Here is an 11533-nt window from a genome sequence, read left to right on the forward strand (position 1 = left end):
TATGGTACTCTCTAGCTCTCTGTTCCCTCAGCACTGTTAAGATGGTTTGCTGTTGGTCAAGGGGGAGAATTTGCATGTCAAAGTCCACTAACCTTCTTCAAAACATTTGTGTGGATATACCTCAGTGATGTCTACATTTGCACTGGTAATTTGTGGCGAGTTTTTAGCCACTGTCATTTTTAAATTTCATACTGTCCCCCACACAGGTCATGTCAGGCAGTCATTAATAACCCAGACAGTGTCTGGAAAAGCTGACATTTACTAGGCTACGTATCGTACAGATGGTAGACTGTGCTATGACTCTTTTGGCATAAAGATAGGAGAGACCTCAGGGAAATGATCACCAGAGTGCTAGGATTCCTAGGGGATCTGTTGAGGTCATATAATCTTTTATAATCTAAAAGTCTGCTCTGGTCAAGTGTGACAGGATCTGGCTCATTCTCCCTCCTGTGTCTCAGTGGCAGAAACCATTGGCAGGTATGTTTATTTCACACCTGCTGTATGTGGAGTCTCTAAAACACGAGAGATTAATTTCTTTTGTGCAGCGAAGGAAGAATAAAGGCTTCAGAAAGCAGCTGGTGAAGGAGCTTGAGGGCGCACCTGAGCAGCCGCATCCAACTCTGTACATCAGTGAACGTGTTCCAACTCCCATCAAAGCAGCAGACAATGTAACTTTGAAGTCAACACCAGGGAGGGAGACAGGCGAGCTGCGTTTGATTTCTAGGAAGTCTGTGAGAGCCGCCATCGATTCTCTCTGCCTTATCTGCCTCCGTCAAGATAGCGAGCAAATAAATTTCCCCAAATGTGAAAAAATATATTGACTTGAGGGCAGCAATACATTGAGGAGACTTGTAGAATTGTAGAATTGATATATATCTGTCAAGTTGATTTGTTTGAAACAACATCCTGTAACATCCATAGCGTATAATGACCTAACAGCCCTGTAATTAGATTTGTGATGGTAACTGATTGCAACTGAATACTACTGAGACCACATACATTATGTAACATAATACCACATAGTAGTAAATATAACTCGGCACTGGTTGTCCTAAGAGGTATCTGCAACAATTTTGGGAGGCAGATTTTTAATGTTTCAGGAACTAAAGCTTATCAAAAAGGTCCTTCATCCCTGTGATATAAATGATTCAAGACACTGTATAAGAAAAGAAACCATGCTGCCAATTATTTTGACCAATTTCCACCTGGTTTAACATGTCATTTGTACCTGCATACTGTAATTGCATCCGATCTTTGGTCCTTTGCATTTCCACCTGGTATTATAAGAGTCCTCATTGTCTTGATTCTGCCTGCATAAACTTTCTCATTTTACAGCTAAACAGTGCGCTACAAGATGATTCTGAAAACATTTGAGGCGAGAAATAGGCATTAACGTAACATAATATTGATTCATATTTGATAAGTGCTGCCTAGTTTGACCGTTTGGTCGGAGTTCGCAAGTGATTGACAGCCGGCTCTCATGGACGGCAGCTGGACAGCAGACCTCAGATCAGCTCTGACTGCTTGTTTTCCTCCGGTCTGTGAAATCTTGCAGATGCCGTTAGGAGCACCGGAGGACACCGGAGGACACAGAGGCACATGATGTTTTTCAGGTTACCTGTTTCATGTACTATTGTTACGATATTGTGACCATTTATATAAAAATACCTTTTTTTTTAAAATCATATTTGCTCCAATCTCGCCTACTCCAGCTTTAAGGAACAAACAGCATCATATTATTTACAGGTTCCATAACTCAAATGTGATGTAATGACATTGATTAGATACGACTGTGCTTATGATTGTAAGTAAATCACAAATGAATAAAGAGCAAAATAGAATACTTTTTTTTTTTTTAAATGATCCATGCATGAGCAGAATAAATTCAACAAGTGCAGCACTCTGAGTAAATTGAATAAAACTGCGGAGAACAAGGCATTTCATGGATTCTCTCTGTAAAACACAATTACTTTTTGAGAACACTATCAGTGCATTAAGCACCCCAAATCCCAGCCTGATTGAAGTGAAATCTACAATTCAAGCACTCGATTTATGGACTGAAACATTACAACTTTAGCTGAGTGAAGAATAACCTTTTGACTCTCTGTTGATAAACATCTTAAATTAACTATATTTGTGTATTCTGAGATCTGTGAGGATGAAAAAGACACGGTTCACTTGTAGGTAGCTTTCGGGCTCTCTGAAGCTCTAAGAGAACTCATTTCATTTTGAAAACAAAAGATCAATTAATGCAGCTTGAAAATGAAAGTGAACCATAACAGGAATAAATTATTTCTGTTGCCTTGATGCAAAGTATAAACAGTGCTAATGATAAAAAAAGAATTAAGGGTGAACATGTTGGCATACATATATTTTTTGTTCGTTAAAGCTCTTTAATCTTAGGTATTTCTCTTTAACATTAAATATTCAAAGCATTTTTCCTTTCCATTTATTTGCATTCATTATCAAGCTGCTGAAGTTGTTTAGAATTCCTACTGGTCCTATAGAGGTGATGAATTACTTACAACCTCTTTAAAACGTTTCCTCTTCCTTCATATAGAGGATATGGCTCAGTCTGTGAACTTTGTTAAAGTAAAGTTAGACTGCAGACTGTATAACAATTAAGATGCCAGCAGCACCTGGAGCTGTACACAGATGTGTTCCTGTTTCCTTTAATATTCAGACCTGTCTTCCTGCCTTCATCTACAGTATACTGCAAACCTCTCTGTGCTGGCTGCTGGAGCTCTTTGGGAAGTTCTGGACGGACTGGAAAGCCATTAACAGGGTTGTCTTGCACGTGCCGGCACTGAGTCACCCGTCCTGTGGAAACTCCTCCTGTATCTGTGTGAAGAGTGATGGCTGAAAGACAAGAGCTCAGTGTTGATGTTGTCTCTCGCTGTAGCAATTTTTACTGAAGTCCAGCTCCAGAATATTACTTTATAGACTTTATAAAGTAATAATTTTGCATATTTTTATATTTGAACATTCTAATACAACAAAATAACAATTCTCACGGGATTCATTAACCCAATACTAAAACCCAGTCTCATGGGAAGGCGTATAAATAGCACAACATTACAAATACATTCTGCGTGTCATGAAGACACATTTTAAGCTTTTCACTTGTTATTTGTGTGCCGCTTTTTGTGTCATTTGTATGCCGTGCAACAAAACTACGGTAACGTCAGCAGTTAGGTTTAGGCAACAAAACCACTTAGTTAGGTTTAGGAAAAACGTCATGGTTGGGCTTAAAATAAGTACGTAAAGTAAGTAAAATACGTACAAAAACAATGTTACATAAGTACGGAAAACTTGTCACAAACATCACTAAAAAACATAACATAAGTTACAAAACAAAACACAGGTCTCCTGGTTGAAAGTCCTGTGTTTGTTGGACCCATCCACGTGCCCACTTGCCCGCCAGAAGCAGTCTTTCTCACTTTTTATTCTATGTCACTAGTTCTGAGCGTAGCATATTTAGGCGGATGTATTTACATTGCAGACAGTACAGACTACATAGCGTACACATTATACGCCAAATGCAATAATGGTGTTCTTATTGCCCGCTAAATGCCTTGCACATTATCGTGTCATTCATATGCCTTTTCGTAGGAACGGGGTAAAAACTAATACAGAGGTGTTACACATGATCCTATTTACTCTTTACTCATGCTATTTGGCTGGAATTAAGGGTTACTAAGTGTCTTTTGTTTTGTTGATTGCATTTGTCAAAAAATCATTTCTGTTTGTCCTGAACACCCTGGGATTCTGCTAATGCTGCTATTTGCAGTGATTCGACAATTAGCACAGTGGGAAAATGCGATACAATCAGTGTCTCTATTCAAACCTTTACAATGGTCGCAGAGGGGAAGAAAATATTGTTTTTTTGTCCCTGTTAAGGCCATGTTAAAATAGCACAAAATATGCGACCCAGGAATAACAACACCGACTGAGGCTATTTGTGCTTTTTCAGGCTTTATCAAACCTCTCACGAACAGTTTTGAACCTGTGTGTTAATCTGGAACAATGGGGGAAGCCGTGACTCAAGCAGCTAAAAATAATAAGAAAAAACATATCTGGACACAATCTGGATGTGTGTGTATGCGTGTGTGCTATTGATATCAGTACATGTGAAGTCATTTTCTTAAGGGGGAAAGGTCAGTGGAGAAAAGCTGCAAAAAGAGGAAGCACCTGTTCTCTCTCTCAACACACACACACACACACACAATGTGCACCATGTTCTATAAATGCTAACGTCAGCATGCTAATATTGACACAATGACAATGCTAACATGCTGATGCTAAGCAGGTGTCATGCATGGTCACCATCTTAAAATACCAGCCCAGTCCCACAGCAGTTCGTGAAATAGTCATAATATTTAATGTATTGATTTGTGTACATAGACACGATTTAAAAAAAAAATTGTGATGGTCAGCACGAAATCAATTCGTATGTAATCCACATAATTCTGAACCGGAAGGTATAAAAAGTGGTGAACCCCGCGCACGGAGGAGGATGGGGCAGATGGGTGGGTCAAAAAACACAGGACTTTCACCCAGGAGACCGGTGTTTGTGTTCGTGTTCCAAGTGAAACCCCAACTCAGAGAAATTGACACATGCGTCCCGTGTTGCTGGACATTCAAAACACACTAAAAAATATGTTGTTAAAAGTCGCGCTGAGCATCACTAAAAAAAATGGGAAATTTGTGTCTATGTACACGAATCACATAGATTTCGTGACTATTTCATGAACTACTGTGAGACTGTGTTGTAAATACTCCAACTACAAAACAGTGATAACTTGCTTGGAAAAGGTTGAATAATTAATTGACCTTTTTCAGCTTTTTCAGCTTGTTAATTGGTCACTGTTTTGCCTGTAGGCGTTGTTTTCTGACTTTTTAATCTTACCATTCACAGAACATCTTGTGTTTTATGTAGCTGCCCACAGACTTTATTGTGTTCTTCAGTATAGATTAATTTGCACGCGTTGGAACATACTCACCACAGCATGGTGCCAGGGATGAAAAGCAAACACTCACCGGGGGTGCAGTCATATTGAGCTATAGCTGGAATTCACTCTGTTTTCTTCCACTTCCTGCAAATGGATACAAAAACAAATTTACAAGCAAACTACAAAATGCTGCTTATGATTAATTTGCAAACATGTCACACTTTGTGAAAAATGAGCCAAGCTTTTCTGTTCCATTTGCTGCTGCCACAAGCACAGTGTCTGTTTAGGAGGCTTTCACTTTTGTGGGAGAAATGTGTTAATTAGTGATACACTCCTGCTGTTTCACACCAAGGAAGCTGAGAGGCTGTTTTGACAGAAGCTTTTCAGTGGCATTAGGGTGACCCGGGGATAAAAAAGGCACTGTCTGTCCTCCACATGATCCAGGTTTACATGCAAAGCTTCAGTGCTCTCTTCCAGCCTTGGAAGTGTTGTCCTGCAGCTGATGATGTGATATTGAAAGAGGAAAAGGAAAGAAGAATTTCCTTTCAAGGAGCATTAAAGAAGCACACTGTTATTATTCATCCTCAAGCTCAAATTGGCTTCTTTTGTGCTGGCCTTGAAGGAAACAATTTCCACCTTGAAGAATCGGCACAACTTTTCCTCACGGTAAAAGAGACACCCACACTCAATACATAAATAATCAGCCTGCCACTTCTATTGAAAATGTCTTCCCTCAGCCTCAACCTGCTATTCTTAGCCAATTTGAGTTTGTTTATTGCTTGTTTAGGTGCCAGTGTGATGGAAAGGATGGAGGCTGCCTATAGGTTTGGTACAAACCATACTGAACACTGTACACACCAAACACACCAAGCTAATAATGTACACACCAAGCTATTAAACAGATACAGGCCATAACATTCATCTGATAATTGTGAAAAATGCCCACAAGTTTCAGCTTGCACACAGTGATAATTAACATTTCAACTAACCCAAATAAATGCATACACCCTCAACACACGGCTGCTATTTTGACAGAATATTAAATTCATACAAGAATATAAATATTCAAGACGTCACACCTCGCTGGCCACATTTATTTAACAACCAAAAACCCATACCACCAGTGAGTCATTCTAAAATACATTATGAATTGTCAGTAACTATTAAAGGAAGTGGTAGCGAAGACCCTCGGAGGCCGCTTTGTTTACCGCCGGATATTTGTTTACATTCAATTACATTCTGGTGGAAAACAGGAAGGCTTTGCCTAATGAAGCCTTGATTCCTGTTGGGCTTCTGCTTAAACAAATTAGAAAACTGAGACAAGAAGGCAGCGGTCTCAGACAGGCTTCTTGTGGTCTGTGATGATGTGTGTGTACGAGTGTGGTTGTGCAATCAACCCTCTTGTCGGTACTGATATGGACAAAAAAAAAGCTCTTGATTGCATACACCTCCACCACACACATACACACATCCCTGTATTCCCTATCTTTGTGAGGACGTGCGTCGACTTAATGCATTCCTTAGCCCCTTAACCCTAACCTTAACCATCACAACTAAATGCCTAAACCCAACCCGTACCCTAACACTACCCCTAACGTAAACCTAATTCCAACCTGAACCTTAAAACCAAGTCTTAACCCTCAAACAGGCCTTTTTAAAGAAGTGAGGACCGGCCAAATGTCCTCACTGTGTTGGTTAAAAACTTGTTTTGGTCCTCACTATGTAGCAAGTACAAGAACACACATACACACACAAGCACCTTCCAGCATGATTACGAGCTTCTTGAATTAGTTTTGCAAGCTGTGATTACATCCATATACAGCATACATTCAATATACATTTAAAGGAGACAGCAATTAAAGTCAGATTAGCTTCTGTTCCTATAGCTTCTGGCTCTCAGTGGAGAATATTATGCAGCAGATAGCATCTTTAATTAATCCTCCCAATAAGCTGAGACATGACACTTCTCTGTCCATATTCTGTGCTTAATTGTGCTGGGCTGTGTCGTTTTAGCTTTTTAACACGGTACCAAGATGAAAACAATTATTTTTCTATGCATTCAACAACTGCAGCTCACATGAATATTAGCCTCATGGCGTAATGGCCTCCCCCCCACCCACCCACCTGGTTTGGAAGTGTTGTGAACGTTGTGCGGATGGATGAAAGCAGATTTAATTGGAATTAATTTAAATGGATTATATTTGCATAATGTATTTATATTTTCTTTTGCTAAAATGAGATATTTACCCAGCTAACAGCCATATTTAGCATTACGAAAATTAGTTAGCTGACGTTCGCGAGAGTGTGTCGCTGAGACAGAGAAAGGTCTCAAACAAAGCTAATTTTCTCCTGATTTGTCCGTCTGAAAAATGCCCTTTTAGTGTCAGAATGTTTGGAAGATATGTGGCTTGTGAAAAATGGGTCCAATATTTACTTTGGTGACTATGGGGCAAACATTCAGTCATAATCTGTGTTCACGTTCACGTCTCCCATTGGAGTTAATGGACTCAGGACATGCCGCTAGTCTCCTAAAGGGGCGGGGCAGTGGCACTGGTAGTCATAGTAAGACCTGTTACAGGAAAAGAAAAATGTTATCAATTAAATTAAGAAAGTGCTATGTCTGAAATTAGTTAAGACTAAGAAAAAAATGCACTCAAACTGACAATATTTGATGTTTTGTTGAGAATTTCTTGGTCGCTTTAACAACCTTCCTGCTTGCTTTCAGCATTTTTACATTGTACAAGTATCAGTGGCTGGTAGGCACCATTCTCAAGAAGCTTATCTCTTTGTAGAGCAGCACATTCTCCCTTTCAGCAAATGGACTGCTGGGATGATAACCAGAGTGAGGGGGTCACTGGGCGGTTCAGAGAGAGACAGAGGGAGGGGAAATAGGCAGACAGAAAGAAAGAAGGCAGATAACAGCGAGGCAGAGAGCAAACAGACAGATGGAGGAAGTGTAGATACAGTAGGTAAAGATTGACAGGCTCTTAGAGGAGCTGTTGGCTTCATGTTCTTTTAAAACAAAGAAGGGAAAAGAGAGGGTAAATAATGAAAAAAGGCAAATTAGTGTTTTCGTCAGTTAGTCTATTTAATCTGAGATGAAGTGACACGCAAAAATAAAAAGAGCAGAGTGAAGAAGGATGAAAAACAGTGTCATTAAAGGAAACTGCATGTCGCCTCAAACCACACGGTGTTGTCACTCTCAGATGACGAGGAAGTTAGGAGGACAAAGACGAAATGAGCAGACGCTGCTGGAGAATCAGAGCTATTAGAGAGGCTGCAGAAAAGATGAAGATGAAAGAACACAAAGGATAAAAAGAGCAAACAGTGGAGGTGAGGAAATGGCGAGGAACAAAAGAGAATGAAAGGACAAACTATGAGCTCCGCCTCTGCCCTCCTGAATCTATTATTAGTTTTATTGGAAGAAGCTCACTATGTTGTCCCACATATTGATTTAAGTGTGTAAGTGCTGAACAGTCTGATGAAGCAGACACACATGGCTTTGTTCTCTGTATTTCTGCTACGTCTTAAAGGTCAGTACAGTAGCATTTCATCTATTTCTTGACATTTTGATGTACAGTCTGCTACTGGAGGACATCCCAGCAAAACATAACCATTGAATTTTAAAAAATAAAATCAAGACAAATGTCTAACCAAGTTTGAAATGAGCCGAGCTGATGGATTGCTGTTTGGAAGTGATGAAGTGTGTTCAACACGCGGTGTAAAAGCAATTTTTCTACCACCCAGAACTTTTGTTGTAGCCAAGTCTCGATAGGTCACGATCTCCTCCTTTCTGCCTCTGTGAGCACATTATGCACATATACTTCTTTGCAGGTTGATGTACGAGCTCAAACATAATGAATAAATGTTTGAAAATCATTCCATAACTTGTGAAAGTATGAAGAATAATGGCCTTGGGCTGAAAACAAACACTATTCAGACTGAAACATCCCAATTTCTGAATACCGAATGAGATCATTTGTACTGTCTGTAGCAAAGCTAGTTTTGATCTTGGAAAAAACGTGATGTGTTATTTGATGCACATAGAAAATAATTGTGTATATGTGAGTGTTTTTGTACATGTGGCCACATGTGTGTACAAAGTGTCATGTTTCAATACCAACGTAGCTGTTGAGTTGAATAATAACTGTGTTCGTCTCTCTTAAGCCTTTTTTTGCAACTGTGCCTGGCAGATTTGATACTGGGACCGGAATGTAAATGCCATTCTTTAAAGTTGCTATAATCAATATTTTTATATTAACAATGAATCACATGACCACCTGTATGTGAAAGGGGTCGCTAGTAGTGACAAACCTATAGAGAATTGTCACCTCAATCTGCAGCTCTACAGCTATATTCTGTAGCACCTTTCCATACTTTAAAAGTTATCGAGTACTGACACCCAGCCCAAGTAGTCAGCCTACTGTAACTGGTTGTTTAATGTCAAGTCAATTTTATTTATATACCCCAAAATCACAAATAATAAATTCTCCTCAAGCTTAGCTACTTGCTTTACAAGTTGTACAGCATACATCCTCTATCCCTAAACCCTCAATTTAGGTAGTTATTTTGATGCTAGATGTGCTAAAAATCTGCACAATTTGTGTGGTTATTTTCCTCCTAAATATAAATGTCGAATTTGAAAGCATAGAGATTATGATTTGGTAAATATATGGCCAAATCATAATTTCTATGGTTTAAAATTAGCAGAGCTACTCTACTATCTTGACATCCTCATTCATTAACACCATCCTGTTCACTCCAGCAAAACAAATGCGGTGATGCTGTTGTATTCATCACGTCTGAATAGAAGGTCTGATTTAAAAGCATTAATGCGATCTCCTAATACAGCACCACTGCCTTTCTGCCTTTGCTTTTTGGTTTTTATCATCACCATAGATCATCAATAATAAAGAGACGTAATGTGTCAATCTACTTCTAAACCAACAACAAAAACCTAAATACACTAATTCATACAGATTTTTTGGAAAGATTGTATGCCAGATGTGTCTGTCACGGTGAGCTAAATATGCATAATCATATCCAAAAACAATCTGGTTTATGACGCATGTAAATGCCACGACCGGGACCTGGATAGGTGATAGATGAATTGTTCAATGGATCGATGGATCGATGGATCGATGGATCGATGGATCGATAGATACTGCCAGAGTGAATGGGTGCATTATTATTATTTGTAGCCTAAATGTAATCTATATAATTCAAAACTTCTTGTAACACTGTTGTTTTCCCAGATGTCTTTACACCTTTGTAACATGTGCATTAGTCTCATACTGCCCCCTACTGTTTAAGGCATGAACAGTTTCCCTCCCTTTTTGTGAATGGAACAAGTTGCCCTGCAGTCGGAACAAACTGCCCTGAGGAACGCTCTGGTTGGGACTGTGATGGCAATTTTCATATCTGCAGTTTAACACTGTACCTTTAGATAATCTCAGGGCCTCACATGTTCATCTTTGTCACCATAGGACAGTGACCTGACATTTTAGTTCTCTGTAACTGCAAACAACAGATTGCTGAAATACTTGTTATGTCTTGTGATGCTCTGTTGTCTGCTGTGTGCTGACGCATTGATACACTTTCTATCCTTCTCTTCTTTTCTTCTTTGCACTTATCTTCATGTTATGCTTTAAATGTATAAATACTGACTACTCTTTGTATTCGGGGCTCACTTGCCACAGTCCACAACAGGTGGCTGTGCTCGTGAGTCCATCTGCAGATGCTTTAGTTATTAATGTATGCCTTTTTATTAAATTCACTGAAAGACAAGTTGTTACGTTGGTTTGTGTCTTGTTTTAACAGAAACTGCCACCACAGGACGTACAGTAAATGCTAATGTCCGTGAAAGAATGCAGTTTTCCCTCGGCTGTGTGAGCTCCATAAAGTGATCGATGGTGTGTAATTGTGTTGGTCTTGATGACAAAGTGTCTCCATTTGAGAGACTCCATCAACATGGCTGTTGTCTCTCCTGGGGCCCTGAGGAATGCTCCTAACAATCAGCAATCAAAGGAGGAAATAAAAACACAGCTACAGTATGAGGCTGATGAGGAGAGAAATCATTCAGTGACACGCTGGCTGTCTAAATTTGGCACATCTAGTTAATATGCAGAGTTGATGTGAAAATGACAACGCCCGTGGTAGTGGAATGAATATGAATTGTGTCCTTGTGTCTTAAGGACACGGCATATTGTCTTCCTGTTCTCATCAGCGGGTGTGCCAGTAACAGGTCAAAGGCAGCTTAATGATACATATCTGTAAATCAATCAGAAACTATATTTTGTATTCCACACATGCAAAGATCATTTTCATTCTGTTACAAAACACTCAAGGGAGAACAGCAAGGCACTGAAGTGACTAAAGTACCATCACAAAAATCACCTCTCCCTCCATCTGAGACACAATCTGAGGTGAAGTTAACAGCAATTTTCTTTTCTCGGGTCCTATGACTCTTTCAGCAGGTGTTTGAGATGTGGCTTGCTGTTGTGGCTCTTGGCAGCCAAACTCCAATTAAAATACCAAGCCATCAACAAATTAGTAGAGCTATGTTTTCTGGTAATCACACA

This window comes from Sebastes umbrosus, chromosome 21 (assembly GCF_015220745.1).
Source record: "Sebastes umbrosus isolate fSebUmb1 chromosome 21, fSebUmb1.pri, whole genome shotgun sequence".
Lineage (NCBI taxonomy): Eukaryota > Metazoa > Chordata > Actinopteri > Perciformes > Sebastidae > Sebastes > Sebastes umbrosus.